This window comes from Rhinatrema bivittatum, chromosome 18, assembly GCF_901001135.1.
Source record: "Rhinatrema bivittatum chromosome 18, aRhiBiv1.1, whole genome shotgun sequence".
Taxonomy (NCBI): domain Eukaryota; kingdom Metazoa; phylum Chordata; class Amphibia; order Gymnophiona; family Rhinatrematidae; genus Rhinatrema; species Rhinatrema bivittatum.
In genome coordinates, this window is record NC_042632.1 from 27,806,532 (window position 1) to 27,821,051 (window position 14,520).

A 14,520-nucleotide genomic window follows, 5' to 3' on the forward strand; every position below is an offset into this window, starting at 1 on the left:
ACTCCTTCCATCTCTGGTCCGCTTTCCTCCCGTCATCCTCCCATCCCCAGTCCTCTTTCCTTGTCACACTCTTCCCCTAATCCCCAGTCCTCTCACCTTCTCCTCATCCCATTCCTGGTCCTCCTCCCTTCTCCCCATCCCTAAGACCTCCTCACTGTAAGGATACTTGAGATCCCTTTACCTCATTCAATAAAAAGAAAAGAAAGTATACAGACACAAGCACATTTGGCAAACTACTTTATTTTTATAAATGTAAACTAAAAGATGGAAATGTTTTCCAATTTGCTTCAGAATTTTGAAATTTTTGCCACAGAATTTACCCCTGAGCTGCCACAGAAAACTGTGTGGCTGTGACTTAGTCCTTCTACTCTCTGTTATCCGACCTTATGGTGGTAGGGGAGGGGGACTATGACAGCACCAACAGTGCCTAGGAGTGGCAAAATCCTAAATCCATCACTCAGCTGGATTTTCTTCCCGAGTCTGCTTTTAGTTTCTTGTGCCAACTGTGGTTGCTGCCTTCATAGCCTTTGGGACAAAGAAGCCGTGAGCCCTCACACCTTGGAGGCTATGCCCAGCAGGTTCCAGGGTTGGAGAGACTGGGAGTACGAAAGAGGGGTAAATATGGGTATTTGAGAATGAAGGCTCAAGACATCATGAGCCAGTGCAGTCTGGTTCCAAATGAGCTTGAAACCCCAGAGAGTAAGAGGAAATCCCTGGGCCCAAATAAATAGATCATCGGAGTAGATTTATATAAATACCTGTTGTGTTGATCTGTAGTATGAATGTTACTTTTGTGAACCATTGTGATCTTCATTTGGAACGACGGTAAATAAAATGTCTAAATAAAAGTAAATAAATAGTAAGTGATATTTGTCATGATCCCGTTAGAACATTTTAATCTTCACGTGCATTCCAAATGCACGGCCATCTTCCTGCCCTCACAGGCAGGCAGAAAGCCGTGAACATATTGATATCCTGATTGGATAAAAAGCTCTATATAAATGCAAATTGTGGTGTGCATCCCGTGCAGGAACTAGCAGCTGAATCGAGCTGGCAGCTTGGTCTGACTGGCAGGCTGCAAGTACAGTAATAACTTTGAGCTTCTTGCAATGCAGGCGGCTCAGTTAGCGGGGTCTGACTGACAAGCTGCGCAGAAAGGCTCCGGGGGCCAGGCCGGTACTGGTAGGTCTTTAGATCAGCGAGCCGCTTTGAAAAAAGTTGGGACAAAAAAAAAAACCAAGCTATTTCACTATTAGAAAGCCTGTGGTTAGATATGGGAAGGGAGGGGGCGTTGGGCTTTCACTAATGGGGTGGAGAAGCTAGAGTGTAAATGATGGCAAAAACTGTCTTGAGATAAGGAGAGAGAGATTTTACAAACCGTCACCATCTACGGCTGACAGCCGAGATAGATCCCCGGAGCATGGCCAGACATAAATGGAGCGATTTTTGTTCATTTTCTGCCACCATCTACTGCGTTACCAGGAATCCACTCATCCATGCGCAGCTTGCCTGAGACGAGAAGCAAAGCTGCAGCAGTAAGATCAGATGTGTGAACGGCAGAAAAATGAATTGCTTTGCAAAGAATGATGGTGCCATCTACTGTACTGCGCTCACACTGTGATTTCCTTCAGCTAAGACTCATCACCCGAACAAATACATGTGAAATGGGGACCTGCTAGTCTTAGACGGCAAGCGAGACATGGGATGGCCTCCATCCCTCGGTCATCAATCACTAGCAGTTAGCGGTGGAGACAAGGGTCAGGAATAAATCATCTTGTGTCCTAAGCACCGATGCTGAGAGTCATGGTTCTGTGAGAATCGATCTCCCATGGAAATGTTTTCACATAAGCTAGGAAGATGGAAAGGGAAGACCTCTGCAGCATCAGCAGGAGAAAAATAAGGATTTATTTCAAGGGTAAGTAATAAGAATTAGTCCACAGATTGCCCGAAAACATTGGTACAAAAAAAAAATGGAAAAGTCCCTTGCGGGAACAGAGATTGACATGAGGCACTTTTTTTCTTCTGATTACAAAGGTCGGAAAAAAGTTACCTACAATTAAATGTTATTTTAGGTAATGCCGTGTGATTTTTAGGTGCTCTTCGCGCTCACTGGTGTAGCATGGATTTGGACTACACTATGGAATTATTCCAAATCTATTTACTGTAACTCCGGCCAACCACCGTGCCTCCTTCCTGTTGTATCCAAAGAAAAAATAAACAAAACTGAAAAATGAATTATCTCTTTTAAAATGCATATTAGTTTTGGGGGGGGGTTCTTTCTGACCATCTCTGTATTCTTTGCTCCCAAAGCCCCATGCCCTCCACAACAGCTGGCATTCAGTGAGAAAAACAGGGCCCCCCAAACCCAACCTGAGGGCTGGAGAAGCACCGCAATACTACTCATTGATCGGCACGAGCCGCCACCGAAGCGGCTTGCTGCCTTCCCTCCCTCCCTGAGCGCACCACCTCTGCAGCTCTCCCAGGCGTGACTGGCCCTCACAGTCCTAACCTGGAGCCCCCACACTGCCGAGCACACTGCTGCAGCCTGGGCCATGGGGCCAGCCCCAGTCATTTTGTTAAGTGCTGGTCTCTGGGCAAGGAAAGCAAAGTCAGCACAGTAACATAGTAAGGATGGTAGAAAAGGACCAGATGGTCCAGCCAGACTGCCCTGCCCTGCAAGCTTCTCATGGTAGTGTGTGCTGTTCCATGCAGGATACCCCTAGGTTTCTCTCAAAGGTAGTAACTGCCACTCCTGGCAGAATCCCAAAAAGTCGATAGATTCCAAGCCAACGCAAAGCTTTCATCCAAACAAGTCCAAGCAGATTTTCAGAATAATACCACCTACTCCTGAGAGGCTAGAACCACTTGCTCACACACAACAGCCTTGCTCAGCCCTTCCTGCCAGCAATGAGACAACGTTTCTGGTGCTAGAGGGATATGCAGAGACCCTGAATATCCCAGGAAATGGACTGGGGCAGAGCGGAAACCTTTTTCTGATCCTGTAACTTGCTGTATGCTTTTCTATGTATCAGGATGCAAATCTTTCTGCTTTTTAAAGGGAAATTTTAGAACAGCCCTGTGATGCCCTTGGAGCGGTCTATGGCTGGGGTAGGCCGCAGAACAGACCAGGCTGGAGAATGGTCTGCTTTTCATCAGTTTATTTTCAAAAGTACATAACAGAAGAGGAGCAAAATGGCTGCTTACCTCAGCAGACTGACAAGCAACGAAAATGTCCAGAACAAAGCATTGGATTACAGCTTCCTTCTTCTCCCTGGGGCCTCTCTAACTCTCTCAGGGCCTCACCTTTGTATCCCTTACCTCAGGGAAACGCCCCCACCCGAGGATCCCTTTCCTGTTTGTCTTAAGGTGGACCGGGCCAGATAGCTGGAGCCGGTCCGTTAAGGCAGTCTGAGGCTTTCTATCATATACTCTATCACAAGTCCATAGAGGGCTAAAGCCTGACTTTTCAAAGCTTTGAAAATGTGCGGGTGATCCCAGCAAGCGCATGCCCACACGTGTAGAAAGGTACGCCGATTCCTGAGCCCGTGTAACCTTCTGCATGCACGGTTATGCTTGCGCTTTCAAAAACAGAACGTATGCATGTAAATGCTTTCCTTACGCCCAGCCTCGCCCCTTGGAACACTTATTCCTAGCACGGGCAAAAGCAGCTGCAAAACGGGGGTGTCATGGGCTCTTGGGTGTGCACAGCCCCCTAACTGATTTCCAAAGCACCACTTGCCAAGCTAAAACTTTGTTTTCAGCTTTCAAGTCGCTTTGAAAATCAATCTCTTAATGTATTCGTTCCTGATTAATAAGGGTACACTGCACATACTGAAAGGAAAACTTCCTTTGCAGTCTCTGTATAAAGGGGGTTTTCTCGAGTTTCTAAATCACAGCCATGCCTGTACATGCTGGCATGTAGTAATATACTAAAAATGCACACATACCAACCAAATCAAAAATCAGTCCAAAATAAGGGAGGAAGAAGAATAAACTGCAGCTATATCAATCTATCCCTGCATTCTTATGTCAATATTACACCCATCTCCAAATAAAACTTTTATCTGCAAAATGAACTAAATTTAAAGGACCATCATACATGAAGCCAACAACTGTAATGCTGTTACTGGTCCCTAATTATAATCATAGGTCCATCTTACAAAATAATGTTATAATATATACAAATATAATCCAAGAAAAACTTCACAAAGGCAATTTGTTTGACAATTATAAATACTTTCTCCCAGCAATTTTCACCATGCATAATACACCACTTATTTATAGTTAGTCATTAGCATATAATTACTTTCACATGTACAAATGCTTCACTTTCTCCCACATACACCTAATGAACAGCAAACAGTAACCAAAAGAGCAGATACTAAAGATTTAGCCAGCGAGAGAGGTAATATTGTCCCCTGAATAAATTCTGCCACCTGGTTTCACTATCTTTAGCTGTCTTGTCGCCACAGGTGCTTTTCTGTGTGTTCACTGTTGTCCTGCTTTCAGTGTCCTGCTTTCCACAGTGTTGCATCCGTCGTTCTCAGACGGCTTCGACCTCTGTGCCTCACCTTTCTCTCTGCTCTCCCCGCTAGCCTTGGGAAGATGGCTAGTGCCGCGTCTGCTTGCCGCTCTCTCCGGTGTCCTCGGAACGGCTATGGCAAGGCTGTCTGCCATGTTTCTCCTGAGGGCCTCCTAGGGTGCACGCGTGTGCACTCCACCCACGTCTTTATCCACGTCATGGCGGGAACCTCGGGGGCGTCCCCTCCAGTGTCGTCACGCCATCCGGGTATTTAGCCTGCCCTTCGTTTGCTAACAAATCGAGTTAGCAAGGATTGAATATGCCTCTGGTCTGAGCTACTCTGCCGCTTCCGTGCTGCCGCTGGAAGCTCTCTCTGCCCTTCGGGTAATTCTTCTAACCTGGGTACCCGCTCCTCGGGGGCCCTTTGCTTTATTTCAGGTACCTCTCTGGGACCAGGTACTCGCTCCTCGAGGGCCTGCTTTCCCTGCCTTGGTGCCTGCATCCAACTACTTCTGCCTGCTGGGATCTACAACTATACAGCTACCATCTTAGTGAGTAATCTAACCTTTGTCAGTCTGTCTCATCTACAGCTCTGCACTGGGAACCTGCAACCAGAACTCCCTATAATACCAAGTGCTGCTAACATCTACCATTGTGAGCGGGTGTCCTCTACTGAGGGTACCTGGACTGTTATTACTGGATTACCTCACTACTGCCACCTCTGGTGGTATCATCCAGCTGTATAATAAAAGACAAATCTCTGTGTTTGCATTTCTCGAGTCTAGCCTAGTACTGTGGTTCCTCATGGGGCTCCTCCCCGTGGGCGTGGCCATCTCCGCAGTACCCAAGAATCCACTCCAACATCTCAAAACCATAACACACAGCAGCTCTCCTATTTTCTGCGACTAATGCTGTTGTTCATGCTTTATTCTGTATTGTACTGTTATACTGCCACTTTGTGGTCAAACTGCATATTCATCGTTTCTGCTGTATTCAGTGCAGCTGGCTCTGTAGAGGGTTAACCTCTGGCTGGGCAGCAGTGTTTACTACTGGGGGAATTCTGTGAAAGAAAATGTAAAATTCTGCAAACTCAAACTTAAAATTCTGCAAAATTCTGCATAATTTATATTGGTCGAAATAACATAATATACATGACAGTCTTTAAGTAATTAATTTTAAAATGTAATACAGAAAAAAAAGTTATAACTCTCTCCCTACTCCCCTGGCCTTTTTGCCCTCTTAGGCCCCAACTCATCCCACTATCTCTCCTCTCCCCCTGTAAGCTCAAACCCTTCCACTCTATCGCCACTCCCCGAGTTTAACCCTTCTCTCAATACTGACTGACCCTCACACAGGCTTCCTCTGTCCCTTTCTCACTCTCTCACACATACACAGGCTCCCTCTCTCTCTCTCTCACACACACACACACACACACACATCCTCTCAATCAGGCTCCCTCTCATGTACACACACAATACACACTCACAGGCACCTTTATACAGGCTCCCTCTATCTCACTCATACACACCCCCTCATACAGGCTCCCTCTCTCTCACACACACACACACCCTCACACAGGCTCCCTCTCTCTCTCGAACACATACATACATCCTCATAGAGGCTCCTTCTCTCTGTCGCACATATATACCCCCTCATACAGGCTCCCTCTCTCTCACACACACACACACATACTTTCATATAGGCTCCCTCTCGTGCGCACATACACCCTCATGCAGGCTCCCTCTCTATCTCATGCACACACACATCCTCATACGGTCTCCATCTCTCTCTCTCACACACACACACACCCTCATACAGGCTCCCTCTCTTCCATACACATACACCCTCATTCAGGCTCCCTCTCTCTCTTGCACACACACACACACACATAAACACACACACACCCTCATATAGGCTCCCTCTCTCACACATACACATTCCCTCATAAGGCTCCCTCTCTCTCTCATCCACACACACACACACACACCCTCCCTCCCTCCCTCCCTCATAAGGCTCCTTCTCTCTCTCACACAAATTGTTTCTCATGCACACACACGCACACACCCTTATATAGGCTTCCTCTTTCACACATACAATTTCTCTCATAAGGCTCCCTCTCTCTGTTGTACACACACACACCCTCATAAGGCTCCCTCTCTCTCTTGTGCACACACATACACACCCTGATACAGGCGCTCTCTCTCTCTCTCTCTTGCACAAACAAATTCCCTCATAAGGCTCCCTCTTTCTCTCGTGCACACACACCTTCATACAGACTCCCTCTCTTGCACACCAGATCCATCATAAGGCTCCCTCTCTCTCTCTCATACACACACACCCTCATACAGCCTCCCTCTCTCTTGCGCACACACACATACACACATCCTAATAGAGGCTCCATCTTTCTCTCGCACCACACACCCACCCTCATGTAGGCTCCCTCTCTCTCTCTCACACACACCCTTATACAGACTCCCTTTCTATCTCGTACACAAATTCCCTATCTCTTTCATGCTTGTACACACACACCCCCCTTATACAGACTCCCCCCTCTCTCGGCACAGCCTAACTCCCTCTTCCCCTCCCTTCTCTTCCTCATCTTTCTCTTCTCCCCTCTTCCTTGATCTTCTCCATCGCCTAGCCTTCCATCTCTGGTCCGCTTTCCTCCCATCACCCCCCATCCCCAGTCCTCTTTCCTTGTCACACTCTTCCCCTAATCCCCAGTCCTCTCACCTTCTCCTCACCCCATTCCTGGTCCTCCTCACTTATCCCCATCCCTAAGACCTTCTCACTGTAATGATACTTGAGATCCCTTTACCTATTTCAGTAAAAGAAAAGAAAGTATACAGACACAAGCACATTTGGCAAACTACCTTATTTTTATAATTGTAAACTAAAAGATGGAAATGTTTCCCAAGTTGCTTAAGAATTTTGAAATTTTTGCAACAGAATTTATCCCTGAGCTGTCAGAAAACTGTGTGGCTGTGACTTAGTCCTTCTACTCTCTGTTATCCGACCTTATGGTGGTAGAGGAGGGGGACTATGACAGCACCAACAGTGCTGTCATAGTGGCAAAATCCTAAATCCGTCACTCATCCGGTGATTCAGGGTAGTGCTGCATGCTGCAATGCAGAAGACTTGGATTTTCTTCCCGAGCCTGGTTTTTAGTTCCTTGTGCTGACTGCGGTTGCTGCGGAGGCAGCATTCATAGCCTTTGGGACAAAGAAGCCCTGAGCCCTCACACCTTGGAGCCAAGACTCTGGCATATTTTTGCTTTCATACCCACGTACCTATACAAAAAAGGGGCGGTATGGATTTTCATTCTCAATACTGTTGAGCCTGATGGACTAAACAACTAGATTGATTGGAATTCTTTAATATGAGATTATGGCACTTTTTCTAGTGTTTGGCTCACTTTATGTCATCTGATTGACAATCCAAATATTTGCATACATACCAGTACCTGACAGCTCTTTAATGTAGACATCACTTCCGCTTTACCTGCCATTATGCTAGTAAGTTGTTTGAACAGTATTCTGATTTTGAAAGATTTTTCTAAGCATTTGCTAATTTTCAGCCTTTTATTTTTAGACCGATTTCATTATACCCTGAAGAAGAACTGCTGTTCAAATCTGGGAACATCAAGGCACATGTTGGAACCTTTTTATATAACAAGGTGTTCTTCCACTATTCTTTAAGATAAGTTCTTTGTTAATATTTAGAGATATCTAAGTATGTTTTTTTTTTAATTATTTTGTTTTATTGCGGAGCTCTGTTACATGAAAAGAAATAAACAAGTATATCACAACGCAATTGCCCAGCCTCCACAAGTCTTTTTCCATTTTTCCCCCCAAATAAACTGAGTACCCATCCCCCCCTTCTTATTCCCTGAAACAATAACAATAAAAGTAATATTAAAAGTGGTCAAATAACAGCAAAAATACTAAAAGATTAATTAAGAATCTCCAGGATCCATAAATCGATGATTATAAATAAGGCAGAAGATTGAGAAATGTTTTGAACACATTTACTCTGATGACGTCTAATTACAGGCATTGCTACAATTCTTATATGAGGAGGGTTTAGTATTCTGTTGATTTTGTTTACCTGCTCATTCATTGAGAAATTGCTGAGTTAAATTCTCGAACTCCATCTGTAAATTTATGATGCATTGAAAATTGTATATATGTTGTCTATTGATGTTAATCTTTTGAATCCTAGAGTAAGAAAAGTGAGTTCAATTAGAGTTTGGTTATTTGATTTCATTCTCTTGTTCTTCCAACTGTTTTGACAAACAACTGATACTCTAACCCTCTTTACTGTTCTATTCTAGCCCCTGCTTCCAACCTCCGGGAGAAGCTTTGACAGGGTGGGATATCCCCGCCTTTCCAAATAACTCTGTAGAGGGGTAGAATGATGGAGGGTTTACTGTAGGAATCCCCCACTCCCTCCAACTCGTATAGACCTCTGAAGAAGACCACTAGAATCCCTGGAGCTTTCATCCAGCCTCACCCCAAAACAAAACCCCACTGTGCAATCATGTATTGCGCAATAGCAGGAGGGACTCAGGAGGGTTGTGCAAGCATTCACCCCACCCTAGGTGGTTTACTCGGGAATAAAGTCCAGTTGTTGGATCCTGGACTGGACTGAGTTACTTGCAGATCTCAGTAGCTTGCCAATGTTTAAGAATATAATATGCAGTATTCTGAGATTTTCTTTCCCCTTAGCCATTCCCATCCAAGGGGATGTGGCAAGTCCTTGTCAGAACCCCCGAGGCTATGAATACTTCCTCGGCCAAGGTTGGAGATATTCAAAGTCTGGGTAGCCGCTGTATCATTATCCTTTGAGGCTTTTCTAGTCCGTCTTTGCCTTATTGAAAAAAAGCGAGAAGCAAAACAAACATCTTATTTTTTTTAAAAAAGTCTGCTAGATAGTAGAAGTAGAATAAAATTGTTTTGGAACAGTCAGTCAAATAACTTTGCTGAGTGAATATTTAAGGACACTAGCAATCTTGACCTTCATTTTTCTAATAGCATTATTTTCAGATTAAGCCTTTTTTTTTTTTTTTTTTTTTTACAGTAAGATGCCACAGATTTTGCTTCTGTGTTCACAGTAGTTGATGTTTGAAATGTACAGAACCTAATTATCTGCATTTTTGGCAGAAATGTTTAGCTGTTCTTTCCTTAGAAGCTGCTCATAAAACTAGAACAAGTCCCTTTAGATTTTAGAGGCCTTCCTTCTTTTTTAAAGCATAAAGTTTAGTTTAACCTCAGGACGGCAATTAAAATGTGCCCCAGAGATAGGCTCCCAGGCCCCGTCAGGTAATACAGTGCCCCTTACAGTCTAACACAATACTGCGTCCATAATATGTGCGAGAAGCATGAACGTAGACCATGACATGGATAATATTTCACCGATGCAACTGTGAACTCCGGTTTTAATAAGATTTCAAATCATCCAGCAATTCATGCCTCATTTGGAAAAGTAGTGAATGTCAGACCTGTCAGGTTTCCCTGTCTAGGAGGGAAGCTATCTTTTCTGTGATTGAAGAACTTACTTTTCTCCCTTCCTTCAGTGTATTTTAGTGCATTACTGTTATTTCTTTCTTTTCTTCCCCAAGCTATAACACAGGGAGACCTCCTGGCAGCTCTAGCATTCACCGGATTAGGAATAATGATATGAAGTGGGAGGGAGGCTAAGATGAAACAGGAGGAAAATCATCCAGTGACGGATTTAGCATTTTGCCACCCCTAGGCCCTAGTGATGCTGTTGCCCTCCCCCCCCCCCCCCACTCCCCCGACAAGGGACAAACAGAGCAAAATGTCTAAGGCGCAGCCTTCTTTGCTCTGCTCTATCTGCCCCATGCTGCTCTCCTCCTCACCTCATTTCTCTGGATGATAGGGAGGGAGGGAGGAGTTGGAGTAGGGAGCAGAGGCAGGGTTGAGGGGGGGTGGGGGAGGAACGTTGAAGTTTAGATTTAGAAGTAGAGCAGTTTTTCTTTGCTCATTTTCTCTTCCACTCCTGTTCTCTGCTGAGTGAGATTCAGCAGAGGTGGGAATCTGCAAATCGTCATCTGGCCTGCTGCCCCCCCCCCCCCCCAGATTATGGTCGCCCTAGGCACAGGCCTAGTGTGCTTATTTTCAAAGCCAGGCCTGAATACATCTTTACTGGAGAAGATGGGAGATACCTGGAATAATCTACCAGAGATGGTGAGGACCAGTACTGCGACAGAACTTAAGCATACTTAGGACAGATACAATGGTAAGAAGAGGGCTAAAAGGTTGGGTAAAAGACATGGGAAGGAAGGAGGGGGGAGTGGAGCTATTGACTGGTTTAAGTATGGAAGTTGTATGATCAACTACTCAAAATGTAAAGGACTAAAAGGAGGAAGGCAACAAAGTCCGTGAATGCCGGTATAGAAAAACTCAAATAAATAAAAGTCAACTTGTATAAGCAACAATAGCCCGTAGGCAGTCAAGCTTTTCTGGCTGACAGCTAGGATATATCTTAAGTTAAAGAAGTGTAAACAGGAACAAATGGACAGACTGAGTGGGCAAATTGATTCTCATCTGTCATCGTCATACTTGGGGAAACTTGACTGGATTTTGCCCAGAGACTCCAAAATCCTAAAGACCTTGCCAGCTCTCCAGGCAAACACCAGAAAATTCCAGGTGCTGCTGCAGAAGCAGCCCATGTGGGCACTGGAAAAGGAAGTCGCCTGGACCACATCGTCAGGAAGAAGGAGTGTCAGCCATGCGGCAGGGAATAGGAGGAGCATTGGCCCGCATGGCAAGAAGAAGGAGCAGGGAAAGCCTTGTCCGATGCAATGAGCAAGCTGATGCCACTGGGCTCAGCTCCAGGCGATTTGGTGCTGGTGATGCCGCCAGAGACAGCTTTCATAGCCCCTGGGGAAGAGATGCTCAGTTATTGCTCAACGGTGACACCTAGTGACCCGACTTAGCGTCCGGGTTAGCTGGATTCTGGAGGAAGCCACGATTTGTGGCTCAAATGAGATGGGAGGGAGATTTAAAAATAGAGGAAAAAACCCTGGCTAATTATGAATGAAAGCTCACAGCTTATCTATAGCAGCTAATTGAAACCAAGGTTGTCATAGCAACTGTGTTTGCCTTCAGGAGATCCTTGTACTGAGGAAAAACAGAAATGGAAGGGGTTTGCAAAGCATTCTGTGGGAGTTGGTTGGAGTAGCAGGGAGAAACTGTGTCCAGGTTTGAAAAGAAATTGCCTGAACTGTCTGTTTAAGAAGCTGATTAGTAAACAAACAGGGCTATTTTGACTTTCTGGAGTAAGAGAATTGTGTGTTGTAAGTCAAAGCCTGGGTTTGAATGTGAAGAAAATAAGGATAGAGTAGCACGCCAGGTGTAATCGTTAGGTCTATTTTAGAGTTTATTTGAAGATTGTGAAAGCTAAACAATATCCTTTGGCTGTAAGAAGAGTCAAAGTGGAAAGCTGACCACAGAAATACTGCTAATCCAGATTAAAATAAATGTGTCCCACTCTTCTCTTCAGAGCCAGAGTTAAGAGGCCACACAATCTCTAGGGCTAATCTCAGTGTCCTGGACAATGTCTTCTCAAATCACACAACCATTGGGGTGCTGGGGTTCAACTGGTAGGGAGGAGGTCAAGCCACTGGGGCCCTGGACACAATCTGAGTGGGTATCAGCTCACAGTCTCTCAGATACAATCAGTCTCTCTCTCTCTCTCTAGAACTCAAGATCCCAATAGTGGTGTCCATCAATGGCAGAAAAAAGCAAGCAAAAGACTTTGAGTAGTGTTCAACAAAAAATGTACTGTAACTTAAAAAATAGGATCCAAGTCAAAGAATACATAGAAGGATGAAAGCCTCCAAGTGCCACAAACTCTTTCTCCATCTTTAACTTCAGTGTCACTGTTCCCTTCCTTGTGCTCGGAAAAGTAGGAACAAATCTCCCCTTCAACAATACGCAGGAAGATGGTGGTGGAAAAAAACTCCATCCTCCATCCATCAGTTCTTACTTTTCAGAAATTACAGTCCCCACTTTCACTGGACATAGGTCAAAGCAATACCTGGGAAACCGGTAGACTCTACTTTAACAGGCCGCAGAGCACAGAGCCCATTCCTTTTCACCTCAGGCGGGGGAGATAGCAGCCCTGCTGAGCTGGGGGCAGGTCAAAAAGCAACCCACTCTTAAAAGTCAAAAAATTCTTCTTCTCTTCCCTTCTCAAACTGGACAGTCCCTTCTTCCAGGTCTGAGAAGGCCCTGGCAAGAAAGGCAGAGAGGCCTGAATGTGGGGATCTGCAAAACTCATTCCTGTCCTTCCCCAAAAACAAACTCCATCCAACCATGCCTTGAGCCTGTTCAGCCCGGTTCTTGTATGGAGAGCTTGACCAATCCCAGCACCCTGGGTGGGGAAAAAAAATCTTAGGGTTGATCTCAAAAATGCAAAGCTCCCTTTTTAACAGGGAAAAGGCAAAATAGTAAGGGAGTGAAACACTCCATATATAAGGAAGTTAGTGTTGTGTTTTTTTTTGTTTTTACATTTTCTCTGTTAGCTATTGACTACTACAGCAGGGAGAGAAGAGTCTGGAGATCTTTTTATAGTGCCTGCTGTTTGCTGCAAACAGCAGGCTCCCGGGTCAGAACAGAATTCTCTATAAGGTAGCTGTTCTGGTACCCAGTCTCATGACATTGGATTCCTTCTCTTGGGTTAATGCAATCCCAACCCACTCTTTGCGGTCTTGTGAGTGAGGACTGCTTGACAAACCATCAATGAGAACGGTTCTGTTGGTTGAAACTTGAGAACATGCTTTTTCCATAGCGGCACCATTGCTATGGAATCTCTTCCACAGGGAGACTTTTTAAAGAAAATGTGAACGACTTATTTATTGGTGTCTGCTTTTCAATGATGCTCCTATTTTTTAATATCTGAGTACTTGAGTTTTATAGATTTCAGTTTTCACTTTAGTTTTTAAGATGCATTTTTAATTTGTTTTTAAAATTATGAATGTTGTAAAATATAAACCGCTCTGAGCTTTGGCCCAGAGCAATATAGAAATGCTAATAAAGATAGGGCTTTGGCCTAGAGCAATATAGAAATGCTAATAAAGATAAAGATAGGGGTTTTTTTATGTACATTGAATATACAGGCCACAGATCCTGGTTGCAGTTTCAGGCTGCAGTCTGTTTACAGATACCTGGCAGAAGTTATTACCCACCCATGCAATAAAGTGCGCCCAGCCTGACACATGGGTTTACACATGTCTGGGGCGCGCATTTCATGCACGCAATAATAGTGTCCAAAGCAGGCAGGAGATTAGCGTGTCTGAAGCGTGTGCCCTAACATAAGCATACCGGATAGAATCGCATTGAAATTCCTTGTAGATGAAGACAATAGTTATTACTGCCCAATGTAGGAAAATGTGCCCAAAAGCATGTTTTTTAACACGGAAAATTTAACTCCGGCTCCAGAGGTGGAGTAAACCTAACTCGCAGTCAAGGACTCATGAGAAACAAAAAAAATATGGTCTTCTGTGTTGCGATAAATGTGTCTTCCTTCTTAGTATCATCCTAACTCTTCAATTTACTGCTTCCAGTGTAGAGAAATATATATGCTTGGATTTGATCAAAAAGAAGTGCACTTTTGTTATAAATGCCCAATTTAGATGCCTGTAGCAATGGGCACCTGATATAATAAACTTCATCAGAAATTTGGCAAAATAACCAAAATGAAGCTCTCTCAAAACCAATGTTCATATTGATTGCCCATTGCAACCGGTGCCCGATGCAATAAACTCCTTCGAGTGCCAGAAATGCACAATTCTTCCTCAGCGCACACTTTTATATGCTTCCCCGATTTCACTCTCATTTAAATACTGCTTCAGGCACAGGGGAAATGGAAACGGGTACTCACTATCAGGGCACGCTTTGAGCGTGTGCCTTATTATATCAGCCTGTAAGTGCTTCCAGAAAAACTAAGAGAACATAAGAACTTAAGACTTA

General features: G+C 44.5%; 1 protein-coding gene across 1 annotated transcript in view; it reads left to right on the forward strand.

Moving 5' to 3' along the window:
• ATP10B (ATPase phospholipid transporting 10B (putative)) overlaps window positions 1–8,208 on the forward strand; it is a 458,548-nt gene extending 450,340 nt beyond the window's left edge. Inside the window, exon 27 of the transcript XR_003853353.1 lies at window positions 8,114–8,208. The gene's annotated coding sequence lies outside the window, so the exon portion shown is untranslated. The remainder of the gene's footprint in view (window positions 1–8,113) is intronic.
• Window positions 8,209–14,520: the final 6,312 nt, after the last annotated feature.